Raw genomic sequence first — 9,856 nt, forward strand, 5'->3', positions numbered from 1 at the left:
AAGATACTGTTATTGGACATCGCTTACTTGACAATGTCTCAACAACGCAGGCTGAAGATGTGCGTGGCTCCTGCTATTGCAATGATGCTCATTTGCCTTGATGGCAAATGATTTGCTTTTCAATGATGCGCCTTAGTTGCCCCCTCTCTAACTTACCGTTCTAAATACCCCTTCTCCATCTTCCGCAAACATTCCCCCCCTCATACATCTACCCCCTTTCCTCCTGTCCCCCTGTCCATCTTTGTCCCCCTGTCCCTCACTTTGTCCCCTTGCCCACATTTTCTGTCCTCTGTCCCCGATCCCTTTCCCCCTGGCCCTCTCTCTGTCCCCTTGTCCCCCCTTTCCATCTCTCTGTCCCCCTGTCCCTCTCTATCCCATTGTCCCTCTCTCTGTCCCCCTGTTCCTCCTGTTCCTCTCTCTGTCCCCCTGTCACTCTCTGTCCCCCCTGTTCCTCTATGTCCCCCTGTCACTCTGTCCCCCCTGTTCCTCTATGTCCCTTTGTCCATCTCTGTCCCCCTGTCCTTCTCTCTGTCCCCTGAACCTCTCTGTCCCCCTGCCCACTCTTTCTGTCCGCTGTCCTTCATCTGTCCCCCTCCCTTTCCTCCAGTCCCCCTATCCATCTCTGTCCCCTTGTCCCTGTCTCTGTTCCTCTGTCCCTATCTCTGCCCCCTGTCCCTCTCTCTGTCCCCCTGTCCGCCCTTTCTGTCCCCATTCCTGTCCCTCTGTCCCTGTCCTTCTCTGTCTGTCCCTCCCTCTGTCCCCCTGCCCACTCTTTCTATCCCCTGTCTCTCCTCTGTCCCCTCTTGGTCTCCTGCCCCCCTCTCCTCCCTCTGTCCCCCGGTCCCCCCCTCTCTGACCCTGTCCCTCTGTCTCTGTCCCTGTCCCCCTCTCTGTCCCTGTCCCACTGCCCCCCCTCTGTTCCCCCGTCCCTCCTCTGGCCCTGTCCTTCTGTCCCTCTGCTCCTGTCCCTGTCCCTCTGTCTCTGCCTCTCCTCGTTTCTGCCATTCTCTGTGTCAGCCTATCTCTCTGTCTCTTTCCTCGCTCTATCTCTGTCATTCTCTCACTGACTTTGCATATCCTTATCTATCAGATTCAGATTCAGATTCAGATGTTTATTCAGGTAAGGTATATACATACAAGTGATGTTACATTAATGGATTGATATATAGATAGAGCTAGTACATACAATGCCTAAAGCCACTATTACGCAATGCGTTTCGGGCAAGAAAAACATTAATATCTAGAACTTAATACTAATTGAGCATAAAGAATAAAAGGTGTTGAGAACAAATACAAATAAAGATAAAAAAAAGGGGAACATGACTGAAAAAGCAGCACAAATACAATAGGTTGACAAACAGTGTTGATTAAAAAAAAAAGAAAATAACAGATATGGGTTGACAATAGAGGAGTGAGGTAGATTACAGGGAATTTATTAGGTAGTGTTTAGTTTTTATCTTAAACTGGTTGAGAGAGGTACAGTCTTTAACATGGTTGGGAAGGTCATTCCACATTCTGGGCCCCTTGATTTGCAGAGCATTTCTAGTTTGATTAAGACGTACTCTAGGAATATCAAAACTGTATTTATTTCTGGTGTGGTGCTCATGGGTTCTGTTACAACCTTCTATGAAGCTTTTAAGATCAGGATTGGCATTATAGTTTAGCGTTTTATATATGTATAATACACATGAGAGAATGTGCAGTGACTTAATATCTAACATATTAAGAGATTTGAGTAGGGGTATCGAGTGATGTCTGGGGCCAGAGTTGGATATTGTTCTAATAGCGGCTTTGTGTTGGGTAATTAGAGGACGTAAGTGATTTTGGGTAGTAGAACCCCAAGCACAAATACCATAGTTGAGATAAGGATAGATAAGGGAGTAATAGAGAGTCACCAGGGCAGGGCGTGGTACATAATATCTGATCTTAGAAAGAATGCCCACAGTTTTTGCAACTTTTTTTGATATATTTAGAATGTGTCCCTGGAAATTCAGCTTGTGGTCAATGAGAATGCCAAGGAATTTGCCATCTAATTTGTTACAAATTTGGGTATTGTTTATTTTGAGATTTATAAGACTAGAGGAATTATTGCCAAACAGAATATAGAAGGTTTTGTCAATGTTTATCCGTCTCTGTGTCTAACATTCTCTCCCTGACTCTGTCTATATCTATTTCTCTGTCTCGGTCTTCATCTCTTTCTCTTTCTCTCCTCTCTCTCTCTCCTTACATACATAAATACATACATACATTTATTTAACACATGTGGTATACGCACAAGGGGACGCAGGTGGAAGCTGAGTACCCAAATGAGCCACAGAGAGATTATAGAAAGAACTTTTCAGTGTCAGAGTAGTTAATAAATGGAATGCATTAGGCAGTAATGTGGTGGAGGCTGACTCCATACACAGGTTCAAATGTAGATATGACAGAGCCCAGTAGGCTCAGGAATCTGTACATCAGTTGATTGACGGTTGAGAGGCGGGACCAAAGAGCCAAAGTTCAACCCCCGCAACCACAACTAGGTTAGTACATACATACATAAGATATAAAAAAGTGGAGGATTCCCAGGTAGAACAATCAACCACAATGCCCATTACCCCTTTACCCTGCTGTCCTTAACTACACAACTATACAAGAGTCATTAACACGTGTAATGGCTGATCCCCCATCACGATAGCATGAAGACCAATTGCCTGACCCGCAGTCCGTCTTGATCCTCAAATAATTTTCGGGTTAACGTGAAAACGTCTCTCGAGTTTATCTCTCTAATGTTGTTTTCCCATCTTTCATTTTATCAGCTTAGTTCCTTTATTATGCCCCAATTACTCATCCATTGAGCGGTAGTTAAACTGAACCCAAATTTAAAAAAAGTTCCTTTTGCTAAGCAAGCTACAGTCTTGATAAGTCAGATAATATTGTTTGTTAACACATTTCTCAACAATGAACAGTCAGTTTTATCAAGCTAACATATCCTAACACAACGAGTGAGAGTATTAACTGGTCTAATTATTTTATTAGACCAGTATATATTATTAGATTATACTGGTATATATATATATATATATATATATATATATATATATATATATATATATATATATATATATATATATATATATATATATATATATATATATATATATGCCTGTTCATTACAACTATTTAACACTGGGATGGGGTCAGGATAAGGATTTGGGATGGGATGGGGAGGAATGGTGCCAAACCACTTGGACGGCGGTCGGGGATTGAAAGCCTAGGACTGCTACTGTGCATTTAAATTACTAACTTACCTGAGAGTCTATATCCCTACATGTCAATGTTTGTGTATACTGGTAATGTGAGGAACATACAGAAGATAAGGGTAGCTGAACACCACAAAATGCTGATGGACAACTTTATTAATGTTGCATAATGAAATGTGTAAGTACTTCATTCATAATGATGTGCTGCCCGAAATCTTAGCGAAGTATCCAAAATTTGCTTACTGTAGGTAATGCATGCACATGACTGTAAAGCTGCCGCCCAGTTGGGTGGGTGTGGAGCACATGACTGTAAAGCTGCCGCCCAGTTGGGTGGGTGTGGAGCACATGACTGTAAAGCTGCCGTCCAGTTGGGTGGGTGTGGAGCACATGACTGTAAAGCTGCCGCCCAGTTGGGTGGGTGTGGAGCACATGACTGTAAAGCTGCCGCCCTGTTGGGTGGGTGTGGAGCAAGACTAGTAACTGTGTGACTCACCATATATGTAAAGTGCCTTGTATAGTGACTGTTGTGAGCCTCTTGTTGATCACCTGTGACACAGATTATTGATGTGTGTATTTGTGTAGGTGATTAAATATGTATGTGTATGTATATATGTATACGTATATATATATATATATATATATATATATATATATATATATATATATATATATATATATATATATATATATATATATATATATATATATATATATATATATATATATATATATATATATATATATATGTACATGTATGTATGAGTGTGTGTACATGTGTATACAACATTAATAATTTTGTAACTAGCGTCAAACATTGTTATTTGCTTAGCTAAACGAACTAGAGGGTTCAGTTCCTGAACCGATTATGTGCCACTGTAATCCTTTACACCACCGCCCACGGGATAGGTATGGGGTGCATAATAAAGAAAGAAATAGAAGAAATTGAAATTGCATAATACGGTTATTGACATTCAATAATAGTAAGATAAAGTAATGAGGACCAAATGGGAGACCAGTGATCAGATGAATATTACAGACTCAAGGGTAGCCTTCTCTTCTTGTATATAAATGAATAAATAAATTCGTTTGTTTAATTCTAATGCTTGTAGGCGAGAACAGTTGTGAATGCCAGCTAGCGCACAAGTACATGAGCGCCCAAAATACTTTTACACAAAAGACATGTACAGACAGGCGTGTGACTTTTGACTTCTTTTTTATTGATTAATATTAAATATTAGGCGCTTACCTATAATAGTTATCATTTTATACATGTATAACTATCACATAATAAATATAAAAGGAGTTTATCCAAAAACTGAGAGAAGTGTTGTGTTTTGTGCGTTGTATCGTGTTTGTGGGCATTAGGGTGTGTTGTGTTTACGCTGGCGGGCAGCGTCCTTACCAGCTCCGGATTATGTCTATTACATCACTAAACTTCATTTAATAACTATATGCCTGTTAAATAGAAGATTTTAATTGTTAATAGCATTATATTGTCGTTTTAATATGGAACACGTACACATATGCGAAACGTCGAAAGCTGGTGTCCGAAGTGGTAAAAATATTAGTGTGCGATGTTGTCAATGTACGGAGTGTCTTGTATCCGTTTTTATCGGGTCCATAGAATTACCCAAGTCGGCCCAAATCAGGCCAAAACTACCCAAATCGTCCTAGCATTACGTAAGTAATGAAGAAATATGGTATATTTACTTACTATAATGTTGGTGCTACACGTAGAACATGATCAAACCTATTTTTACTCTGAAATAATCTAATTTCATAACGAAATGAGACGTAAATATGTGAGAGGTGACGCCATAGGAAGTCGACGGTCCAAGCGACAATTGTGTGGAGCGACTTATCCAAGATATATGGTCGCCTGGAGAGTGTTTGCTGCCATAACAGCCTCCTGTACACAGTGATCCAGTCGTCGTATTTCATGGCTCAAATTGTCGCAAATTTAATTGGTAATATTAACAAGTAGAATGTGTATTTATAATAATATTTTTCATAAACAGCCACAAAATATTTAATATTTATTAAAAAAAAGTGTCTGGAAGTTAAATCAATTCCACATGACAATAAATTTGTTATATAGATACTAGCGTTATTCGTTGGTATGCGTTCGCTATTTAAACTACTCCAGTCCTTTTCGTTCATAGAACACTGAACCCTACACGCTCTCTGATATATTGCTTAACTAACAAATATTCACAAATAAAGATTATATTTATATATGTTATCAGAAAGGCAGATATAAAATAGTTTGTGTTAATGCATCACAGAGATTATACTTTATTAGAGAGGAAAAATATTCATATTTTAAACAAGGCTTCTTGGCCGACGCTCTCCCTTTCGATGGGAACTATGACCTTTTGAAAATCAATGTTAATTGAATCTATATATTGTAAAAAACGAAGTTTTTTATGTCATCAGAAAGACATATAAGCTGCATGTTAATACTTTGGTATAAATATAACTGAAGTGAAAGTGAAGATATATGCCTTTTTATAGTTACTTGATGGCTCGCTCAGGGAGTGTGAAGGCCTGCACACAAGCCAATCAATTTTATAATTTATGTACATATATGCAAAGTAACGTCAAAGGTTTTTATTTCAGAATAAAGACAGATGTAGACGATAATGTAAATACATTTCAAGGAAAACATATCTTAAATGAAAGCAAAGATATGGTCAAACAAATAGGCAATACCACACCATCGCCAGTGTCCGGACACATGAATATTCGCATTAGGTAGGTGAAAGGAAATGTACCCAACCATTTCCATTTACGCGACCAGTTTCCGTTCTTATGTTCTTACTTACATTTATTGAAATTTATCATCATCATTTACAGAAATAAATTAACATAAAAATGTAGTAATTTTAATACACAAAACAGAAGTAGATATGTATGTAAATTATGACGCAGGATAGGATCACTATTGCAGAACTATTCGCATACTTTGCGTCATTATATACAGTACTGGAATTTAAAAAAAATCGCGGAATTCAGAGATAACACCATCATTGGTGTCCAAGAGAAGTGTAAGTACTTCATTTATAATGATGTGCTGCCCGAAATCTTAGCGAAGTATCTAAAATTTGCTTACTGTAAGTAATTCATGCAAATGATTGTAAAGCTGCCGCCCAGTTGGGTGGGTGTGGAGCACATGACTGTTAAGCTGGCGCCCAGTTGGTTGGGTGTGGAGCACATGACTGTAAAGCTGCCGCCCAGTTGGGTGGGTGTGGAGCACATGACTGTTAAGCTGCCGCCCAGTTGGGTGGGTGTGGAGCACATGACTGTAAAGCTCCCGCCCATTTGGGTGGGTGTGGAGCACATGACTGTTAAGCTGCCGCCCAGTTGGGTGGGTGTGGAGCACATGACTGTTAAGCTGCCGCCCAGTTGGGTGGGTGTGGAGCACATGACTATAAAGCTGCCGCCCAGTTGGGTGGGTGAGGAGCACATGACTGTTAAGCTGCCGCCCAGTTGGGTGGATGTGGAGCACATGACTGTTAAGCTACCGCCCAGCTGGGTGGGTGTGGAGCACATGACTGTTAAGCTGCCGCCCAGTTGGGTGGGTGTGGAGCACATGACTGTTAAGCTGCCGCCCAGTTGGGTGGGTGTGGAGCACATGACTGTAAAGCTGCCGCCCAGTTGGGTGGGTGTAGAGCAAGACAAGTAATTGGACGACTCACCATAGATGTAAAGTGCCTAGTATAGTGACTTGTGAGCCTCTTGTTGAATCACTTGTGATACAAAGATTATTGATGTGTGTATTTGTGTGGGTGATTGAATATGTATGTGAATGTATATGTATGTATATTTATATATGCAATTGACGATCACGAAACAATAATCATTTGTATGCGGAAAATTTCATATTTCATTTCTCTGGATTTACCGCATATGTATATATATGTACATGTATGTATGATTATGTGTACATGTATATATAACATTAATAAGAGGAAATGAAGATGAAGAAATGATAAAAAGAATGGCAATAGTGGATAGTAGTAACACACTTAAGAATTATTCAGTAATAAATACAAACTCGTCCTTCACCTATGATAAAGGAAAGTCAACTTGGAAGGATTCAATTTACATGAGATTAAGATTAGGATACAAATATATCTGGCAATACGGAGTTGATGTCAGTGAAAAAGATAAGGAGTGTAAATTATGTAGTATGCCGCACGCCCACACCTTAGAACATTATGTATTAGAGTGTCAACTTATTGATAACTATAGAAATAAGGAAATAAGTAATGTACCACATCAAATTGTTTGTATGTGTGATAAAGGTATGATATACAGTATACTTAGGAGCTACAAAAATTTTGCCCCAAGAGTGTAACAATTGTATGCTGTACTTACTATATTAACCTGCAATGTTAAATGGGATTCTTGTAATGTTAATTGTCTATTTGTACTTACTGAATTTGTGCGCCCCTTGAGGGACTTGAAGTAGAGGGGGTAGAAATAGCCTAAGTTACTCTATCCCTTTGAGATGTATTTTTTTCTTGTCTCAATAAACATACTTGAACTTGAACTGTAAATATTTGTGGCTTCCTGACCATAAAGTTACCGCCGCAGTCGAGGGTAAGAGACCGGATGTACCCAGTATACAAGCCGCACTAGCTATTAGTTCATAAAAGCTGACAACTTACCCAGATAAACATTACTTCCTAATTATATATATATGCAAATAATACAATTAAAATGTTTAAAACGTGATTATATATATGTATCATGTGGACAGTTTTTAATGTAATTTTTTCTCCTGATATTCGGGTTCTTTATTTTGCTTCATCTTGAGGCAAAGCCCAATACCTTACGCCATATTGATGCTCTGTCTACAGATCATTCTCTCTCTCTCTCTCAAATCATATACATTGATGGTTTCCTACACCGCCACACGGGTGCAGCTGCAAGTGCAGTTGCCTCTACCCATCAGACAGAACTATTTGCCTTGCTTGTTACACTAAAATGTGTACAAGTGTGTGTGTCTATGTATGTATTAACACGATGTACTGAACGGGGTGAGAATAGCTTGAGCTACCTCATCCATTTGTGTGTATTTTACCTCAATAAACTTATTTCAATTTCAATTTCAATTCAAGTCTCCAAACTTGATGCATTAATTGTAAGTGATTTTCTACCATCCTGCATTAATTGTAAGTGATTTCTATCATGCTTAATTGCGCGCAACTCTCTAAGACACAATTGTAACATGACCGTGTCTGAAGCTAGACAGAAAACACAACATTATTAGTGATGGTAACATAAGCCATTTCATGTGAATTCCATCTTCGTTGACCTCCGAAACTTAAGGAATGGTCCAGAAAATAGCTACTAAAGTTTAAGTCAAGTGTGAAGATACTTTAGTTGATATTTAGATACTTCCAATAAGTGTAAACATAAGTGCTGACGATGCTACCTTCCTCTATTCAGACCCCAACCCAAACGCACTATATAATAATGAAAATAATAGATTTAAAAAGTCCACTCATGGATGTAAACTAACAAACTCACATCAAACATAAAAAAGACCGACTACTATTTTTGTTCGAAAGTAAATCCTGAAACCAAATTCAACTTCAGATACACAATGTTAACATTAGCAATAATGATTATGGAAAGTTCCTTGACCTATACATAGACAAGAGACTGAACTTCAGCATCCACATACAACACATATGTGAGTGGTGAGAGAGAGAGAAAGAGAGAGAGAGAGAGAGAGAGAGAGAGAGAGAGAGAGAGAGAGAGAGAGAGAGAGAGAGAGAGAGAGAGAGAGAGAGAGAGAGAGAGAGAGAGAGAGGAGAGAGAGAGAGAGAGAGAGAGAGAGAGAGAGAGAGAGAGAGAGAGACAGAGACAGAGAGAGAGACAGACAGAGAGACAGAGAGAGAGAGTGAGAGAGTATTCACCTAGTTGTGCAGGCGCGGGTTGAGCTCTGCTCATTCGGCCCGCCTCTCAACTGTCAATCAACTATTACTGACTAACTAATTTTTTTTCTCTCGCACACACACACACACACACACACACACACACACACACACACACACACACACACACACACACACACACACACACACACACACACACACACACACACACACAAACAAACAAACAATCGACCGGGTAAACAAGGATAAACTATTCAACACTGGTGGGACGCGAACAAGGGGACACAGGTGGAAACTGAGTACCCACATGAGCCACAGAGACGTTAAAAGGAACTTTTTCAGTGTCAGAGTAGTTAACGGATGGAATGCATTAGGCAGTGATGTGGTGGAGGCTAACTCCATACACAGTTTTAAATGTAGATGTGATAGAGCCCAGTAGGCTCAGGAATCTGTACACCAGTTGATTGACAGTTGAGAGGCGGGACCAAAGAGCCAAAGCTCAACTCCCGCAAGCACAAATAGGTGAGTACAAATAGGTAAGTACACACACACCAGGAAGCAACCCGTAGCAACTGTCTAATTTCCAGGTACCTATTTACTGCTCGGTGATATCACATTAACATTTACAGAGAGTAGAGAATTAATTAGGTATCTGGGAGCTAGTTAACTGCTGTGGGATGTATATCTTGAGGTACTGTATACAAT

Source organism: Procambarus clarkii, chromosome 15, assembly GCF_040958095.1.
Source record: "Procambarus clarkii isolate CNS0578487 chromosome 15, FALCON_Pclarkii_2.0, whole genome shotgun sequence".
NCBI classification, from domain to species: domain Eukaryota; kingdom Metazoa; phylum Arthropoda; class Malacostraca; order Decapoda; family Cambaridae; genus Procambarus; species Procambarus clarkii.